Source organism: Ipomoea nil, unplaced genomic scaffold, assembly GCF_001879475.1.
Source record: "Ipomoea nil cultivar Tokyo-kokei standard unplaced genomic scaffold, Asagao_1.1 scaffold1074, whole genome shotgun sequence".
NCBI classification, from domain to species: domain Eukaryota; kingdom Viridiplantae; phylum Streptophyta; class Magnoliopsida; order Solanales; family Convolvulaceae; genus Ipomoea; species Ipomoea nil.
Window position 1 is genome coordinate 3,884,564 of NW_017617502.1, and position 8,284 is coordinate 3,892,847.

The 8,284-nt window shown below is 27.2% G+C and overlaps 1 long non-coding RNA gene across 1 annotated transcript; it reads left to right on the forward strand.

The window, feature by feature from the left end:
* Window positions 1–2,477: 2,477 nt before the first annotated feature.
* Window positions 2,478–4,753, forward strand: LOC109182586. The gene is made up of 3 exons (XR_002054388.1): window positions 2,478–2,826; window positions 3,017–3,215; window positions 4,464–4,753. It is a non-coding gene; the product is annotated as an uncharacterized LOC109182586 (long non-coding RNA).
* Window positions 4,754–8,284: the final 3,531 nt, after the last annotated feature.

Sequence of the window (8,284 nt, forward strand, 5' to 3'; positions counted from 1 at the left end):
GTTCACATATTTCAATTATTTATTTTTTCTTTAATTATTCTCATTGTAAACATAAATGATATTGCAATAATTAATTTATGATATTTATCAAATTGTATCTTTTTTGAAATATAAAATTTTTGCAAGTTTAGGGGTTAACTAAATTTTAAAATTATTTTTATTTTTAAAATATTTTCCAACAAACTAAACACTCACTTAGTCTCGCATACAAAACTAATAATGAAAAGTCATTTCACTAAGGAAATTAAAACTAATTAAAGTAAATCTAATCATGCTATATTTATTTGTAACTGTATATTAATTTCATTTTGAAATCTTCGGTTCACATATTTAAATTATTTATTTTTTCTTTAATTGTTCTCATTGTAAACATAAATGATATTGCAATAATTAATTTGTGATATTTATGAAATTGTATTTTTTTTAAATATAAAATTTTCTCATTTTTATGGATTAAAAATATTTTAAAATTATTTTTTATTAGTAAGTATTTTTATTTTTAAAATATCTTCCAGCAACCAAAACACTCCTTTAGTCTCTAATAAAAAACTGATAAAGAAAAGTCATTTCATTAAGAAAATTAAAACTAATTAAAGTAAATCTAATCATGCTATATTTATTTGTAACTGTATATTAATTTCATTTTAAAATTATTGGTTCACATATTTGAATTATTTATTTTTTTAATTATTATAAACAGAAATTATAATATTTATCAAATTGTATTTTTTAAAAATATAAGATTTACACATGTTATGAGGTGTAAAAAAATATTTTTAAATTATTTTTTATTAGTATGTATTTTTATTTTAAAATATTTTTCAGCAATCCAAATACTCCCTTAGTCTCCTATCAAAAACTGATAAAGAAAAGTCATTTCATTAAGAAAATAAAACTAATTAAAGTAAATCTAATCATGCTATATTTATTTGTAACTGTATATTAATTTCATTTTGAAATCATTGGTTCACATATATGAATTATTTAAAAAATTCATACAATTAAGTTGATTTATTCCAAATTGTATTTCATATATATTATAATTCTAAAAATATGAAAATAATAACTAAGAGAATTGTACTTAGAAATCAATAAAAAAATAAAAATTCTAAATTTTGTATTAATAAATTTAAACTTTAATCGGACACATTTTCTTATATGATTTATAATACATTGTATATACACATAATATTTATTAATATGTATATAGGAAAATTCTATAATATAATTTCATTAACTATAATTTATATTGATAGATTTATAATTAAAAATTATGTTTAGAAATTTAAAAAGTATCATTTAAATTTTATATGATTATTATAGTGCATAAGTATATGTACGTATATTTAAAAAATATATAAATATTCATGTTTTGTTAATTTTATAATTTTATTTATTTAATTATATTTCATATTTTATATTTTATTAATTATAATTTAATGAAATTGTCACAAATATTTATGCGGAAGAAATCTTATATTTCTCAATTTTATTAATTATATTAATTATAATTACCAAATATTATAGAAATTATAATAATAATTTTAGTAATTATATTAATTATAATATTTGTTCTTTTCCAATATTTAAATACATTACATAAAATTACCATAATAATTACACAAAAGAAAGAAAGAAAAATTATGAAAATAATTACCTTTAATAAAAATTAGGAAATTAAATTAAAAATTAATTATATCTACAATTTTAATAAGATCGAATATTGTTAGACCCTTAACGGGAATAAAAAAAAAATGTCGGTACCTAATAATAGTACCCTTTACAGAATTTTACTTTGAACTTTTATAATAGTACAATGCCAACTGCAAATCCTAATAGAATTAATTTCACTTTTGGTCCCACGACTTTTGAGTTCTTATCACTTTTGGTGCACAACTTTAAATTTTTTCAATATTGGTGCCTAACTTTGTTATTTTTATCAGTTTTGGTCCTTCCAGCCAAATTGACGGTAAAATATTTCCGAATTTTATATTTTAGGGGCAAAACCGTCATCACATGGAAAGATCTTCAATATTTAAACAAAAGAAAAATCATATTAAGAGGAAAAGAAGAGTTTTCCAATGGTCGAAACTATAAATCTCATAGATCTGTCTGGTTTCTGCCCATCTTCCCCATTATTCTCATCATCAAACACCTATAGATATGATTTTACGGTGATTTTGTTTAGATACTGAAGATGTTTCCTTGGGATGACGATTTTACCCCTAACAATATAAAATCCAGCAACATTTAGCTGTCAATTTGGCCGAAAGGACCAAAATTGATAAAAATAACAAAGTTATGCACCAAAATTAAAAAAATTTAAAGTTGTGCACCAAAAGTGATAGAACATCAAAAGTTGTGGGACCAAAAGTGAAATTAATTCATCCTAATATAACCTAATCCTTCTTAATTTTACCAAATTTGTACCGTCAAACTTAACGTCTCTGTCAAACAAAGCTGCGCGGTGGCAAATTTGAAGTTTACGTGAAATTGAGAGGCAATTACGAGCGGCGACAATCCGGCGGAAATTAGGGCAGCAGTTCGGAGAAGGCAAATCCGGCGGTAGCAGTTCGAACATCAACTACTCCGGACCACTTCTGGAGGCGATAAACGAAGGAGCGATCTCCGTTCGAAGTCCGATCGGCGAGCAGAATTCCTTTGGCGGCAAAAGAATTCTCTTCCGGCGGCGGCAGTTCAACCAGCGGCAGTTTGGCGTCTGCATCTTGTTTACCGGATTTGCTGCTGCGTTTTCTTTTGGCTGATTCGATGAGGGTTTTAAGTTTGTGCAGAGTGATTTGACTTCACCTCACTCTACTCTCACTTGTGTGTTCCTTCTTTCTTTTGCCTCTCCATATGCATATTCCTCTTTCAAACTCCCTACCCTCATCGCCATCACTTTGGTCCTTTAATGAAAATGCAGAAGATAAAACAGTGCAGTACGGCTTTTCTTTTTAAATGGTACAAGTAATTACTCATGTGCTAATTACAGTTCTTTGTATTTTGCTAATTACAGTGCTTAAAAATTAGCAAGTTGTTGCATCTTCTGAGGATGGTATGCCTTGGGATCAGATGAGTTGAGTAAGGTTCTCAATTCCTCAATTTCTTATTTGAAAACAAAATGACGTGTGGGATGTAGCTATGGAAAGGCGGGACAAGGAGCTCATGGAGACTCTCTCTGCTCCTTCCTCCGATTAGCTTCCATCTTCACTCTGGTAATTCATTTCACTGCCCTAATTTATCTCTTGTCTGTTAAGCCGTATATGTTTCTTAGATGCAAATGAAGATGAAATTGTAAGTCTTATTCATGTGGTCAAAGTTTAGGACTTAAATTAATTGGCATTCAGGTTGTGCCAGTCTATTTGGTTGGTTTTGTAAAATCTGAGCGTTATTAATCACTATTACCAGCAGTAATGAGGAAATTGCACTGATACTTCAGCCTAATTTAGGATTGATTTAAAGGATTCAAATCTTGCGTGTATAACTGCAAAATGTAAAAAATTTTAGGTGAATTTTGATCCAGAAGATGGCTCACCATGAAATTTCACCGGCCTAATTTGATTTGAATTTTTGTAGTTTTCAGAAGCTTTAAATTAAGTTTATCAATTATGATGAACTCAGCTGGATAAGCTTATCCCTGCAGTCTTCTATCTTCAGATTTGTAGAGTGAAAACAAGTAGAAACCGGAATACTACTTAGGGAAAATTGTATGTTAACTTTGTCCCCCGGAAATCCCTCTAATCATTTCATCTCCAACCAAAATATCAGCACAGACTTCAAGCCCCAAAATCTGCACATACATATTAAAGTAAAAAACAGTAAATGCATCTACATTCTTTTCCATACTAAAAATAAAAGAGTTAACTCCTAAAAAAAAAAAATTAGGATGTGTGTATAGCTGCTAAATGTATAGACTTTTAGGTGAATTTTGATCCATTTTTAGCTGAAACTATGAATTTCCATATGTTGAGACATACTCTTGGATTTTGCTGCGTCAAGGGTTTTTGTCAACTGCTTAGATGCTAGCATAGTTTTCGGCTGCTTATTTTAAATTGGTCATGGCATTAAGATAGGCTTTTTTATCAGGTTATTAATGTGGGCAGTAAGGACTTTAGAAAAAAATTCCACAAACCAAACTAGCGATTCACCCGTGCAATCCATTGAAGATTGATTCTGTGATGGAGGATTCTGTTCTGTCTGTCTGTCAGTCAGTATACTTCTTGGTTTGTAGTGCTACAAAAACTGCAGTTTTCTTTTCATTGTAAGAGACCTTCAGATCATTTCCATGGCTGTTTCTTTCAGACTCTGAGATTTACATTTTTAGTATAACATCTCTTTAGTATAAGCCCTCAAGACTATCTTAAGTAATGAAAGACTGACATGATACTTTGAATGCAAGGTTATGTGATAAATTTGTTTGTTTATTTAACTATTTATTTATTTTGGTTATTAACCTTGCACAGGGAGACACTTCATGTTTCATATGATAGATGGAAAAATCTTGAAGTACATTGTAATAATGACCAAAGTATCCACCATTCACCTCTCTCTAAGAGCGACATCACAAAGTCTGAAGTATTTTCTTTTTTGAAATAGTAATTCTCATGTTTCTGTCATCTTCTAGGCATGTTGATACTTACAAAAGAAAGTATGCTGAACATGTAAGTGTTGTATTGTGTATCATTTTTGTATCTCAGTCAATTATTAAATGTTTCTTTGATGTTAAAATACTAATTTAAGGAACTTTTTTTCAGCTCTGAACATAGTGCTTGATGAGTGGTAACCTTATTGAATTTTCAATAATAACTTGTTTAGCAATGAATATTGGGTTTGGTATGCTGGTCAAGTGCTCACTCATTTCCTGTTAGGCCATGGTTTTAAGCAAGGGAAACAGCCTCTATATGGGGGTAATATTGCATGCATCATCATCCTTCCATAGACCTACATGATGTTGGAGCCTTGTGCTTTGTGTTAGACTTTGCAAGTTAGCATTGGTGAAGTTCTCGCCTGCTGGCCTTATGTCATAGTTTGTGGCCTGTAAACAGCCTCTTAAATATCAAAGATATGAGTCTATAAATCCCTACCATTTGTGTTGCTTGAATCGTGTGCTTCAAAGTTGGATTTGACCTTTTATTGCAAGAGGTTTAGCACCACTTTGGTTGTTAAGCTTTTCAGTTAGTTTGGAGAATCAACCACTTTATATAGTTTCTGTACATAATCCCACTTGGCCCCTTAACTGCTTCTCCAGCAAGTCATGTTTGTATAATGATGATTCTTCTTGATTCATGAGTTATTGCTCTATGAGGTTTAGGCTTTGAGGAGTTAGTACTTCCTTTTTATATAGATGGTTTGCATAGTCTTTATGCCAATGGGTTGGTGAGTCGATTCCCTGATTCTAGATTTTTCCGCTGGTTGTTCGCAAAATATATGACGTAGCTTACCATGTTCTCTGCATTATATCTGCATTTCAAGGCTCTTATTTATTGTGTGGGTGTGTTGATTAGCAAGTGCAGAATTATATTAAGCTATTGTGTGGTTGTTTGTTTGTTTTGGTAGGTTTAGAATCTGGAATTGAGCCACATCTAAATTTGAAAGGTGATACTAATGAGAGAACTGAGGCATACATTTTTAATGTCTGAAGCACAGTTGATTATATTAAGCACCCAACATATTCAATCACCACTGTACACACCATATTAGTTATTGATTAGACAAATAAAAAAGCAATTCTTATTTACTAATTATGCGGTCTTCACTATATCAAATATATATATATATATACTTGTCATGAAACATTACTACCATCTTTATACAATTGTAATTTATAATTTATAATTAGAATAAAAAATACAAATCTTAATAGATTCCTAATTTCGAGTTACAATATTAATGTCTTAATTACAATATTGCCATCTTAATTAATACTATTTCGAATTTCTTTATTTGTTATTAAAATATATAAGTACCACGATTATTTCTTTATCTTTTATTCATTTCGCATTTTTCTTTCTCTTATTATTATATGAATACTTTAACTAATTAAGGAACACTAATTTATAAATACATATTGGGCATTTGTCTAATCGCGCAAAGCGCGTGTCTTAATTAGTATTAAGATAAGTATAATTTATTTTGTGCCAATGATATTATATATTAAGTATAAAAATATGTATGTATATAAATTACAATAATAATTACACCAAAAAAGATGATAATACATAATTATTAGAGAATAATATTAATAATTAATTATTAAGGTAAGTATAATTGATTTTCTACTAATAATATTATACATTAAGTGTATATATATATATATATATATATATATATATATATATATATATATATATATATATATATATATATAATTCTATTTTGTTAGGCATAATCTGTGTATATATTTTAAAAAAATAATTACCTAATATAATTGTTTCCATGTTACTATGTATTTTTTGAATGCTGCTACTAGCTCTATTACATTGTAGTATCTGTTCATATACAGAAGAAACACAAAGAACTAATAACACCTCCACTGAGGCTCGAACTTACAACATTCCAAATGAAAGTCTAACCCGGGTACCATTAAACCACATAGTCCTGGTCCATGTTACTATGTATAATTCATATATTTTAAAACTAATTTATACCTATTAATTGTCTTAATAATTAAGATAATTTTTAGTCAATCAAAATTTAATAGTACTAAAAGTATTATTTTGAATTTTTATAAATAAGATATAATATTATTAAACCGAAATAATTAAAAATAATGTGTACATATTAGGTGGAATTTTTATTGCCTAATAAATTTTGTCAATTATTAAACTTTGTTTATGGTAATTATTGTATGACATTTAATACTAAAATTATTAGGTGAAATTTTAATAATTAAGGTATAATATTATTAAATTAAATTTATTAAAAATAATGTGTCCCCAATATAAAATAAATTAAACTTGTCTTAATAATTATTTATTAATATAAATTTACAATTATAAATTTGTATAAGAAAACATAGAAACTTCTGGTTAAAAAAAAATATTTCCATTTTCTTTTTCTCTTTCCTCACCATCACATTCCCACCCTCTATAGAAAAAGGCAAAGTTAGAAAAAGGTAGAAAATTCATAGGAAAAGAAAGCAAAGAGATGAGCCTGAGAAGCCCTACGCCCCTACCAATGTGGAGAAGGAAATGACGGGGAGGCTATTTAAGGTAATAACCGAAGCCCTACGCCCCTACCAATGTGGAGAAGGAAATGACGGGGAGGCTATTTAAGGTAATAACATTATTGTTATTGTTATTGTTATTGTTATTGTTATTGTTATTGTTATTGTTATTGTTATTGTTATTGTTATTGTTATTATTATTATTATTATTATTATTATTATTATTATTATTATTATTATTATTATTATTATTATACTAGTATTTGCCACGTGCGATGCGCGGGAAATATGTTGTAAAAATGGCTGTTTATTTTAAGATAAGTCAGAAAAACCAAGTGGGAATAATATATTTGTCCTCGTGCGATGCACGTCATAAAATTTAAGTAACTTTATTGTTGATAATATTTTTTAAGAGAGTTAATAGTTAATACCTAATATAGTCCTCAAAGATTTGCATTTATGCGTGGATCTTAATAAGGGGAAGAAGAATGAACCATCCTAAATGGGATGAAGGATGATAAATTTCCATTAGGACTCTATTTCTAACAGTTAACTAACAGATAACTAACAGAACTTTTAACAAATGACTAAATTGTGTAAAATTATTAAAGTCGATGACTAAATTGAGTACAAAAAGTTATTTAGGACTAAATTGAGTAAAATCGATATAGTCGATGATTATACTGGGTATTAATTCTTTTAAAAAATGATAAAATCAAACATTAATGATGAAAATTTATTTAGAAATTTATTTTTCTTTAGCAATACTAAATTGGTTTTTATATTGAACATTATCACTTACTATTAACATATATTATATATTATAAAGTATTGTGTTATTAGATACCACGAATTATTATTACTATAATAATAATAATAATAATAATAATAATAATAATAATAATAATAATAATAATAATAGTAACCAATATTATATTTCTTATTTTACTCAACATGTTAAATTACATGAATTTATTTATAAATTGGCTAATTCGTTATTATAGTATAGTATAGTATTATTATTATTATTATTATTATTATTATTATTATTATTATTATTCTTCTTCTTATTATTATTATTATTATTATTATTATTATTATTATTATTCTTATTCTTAT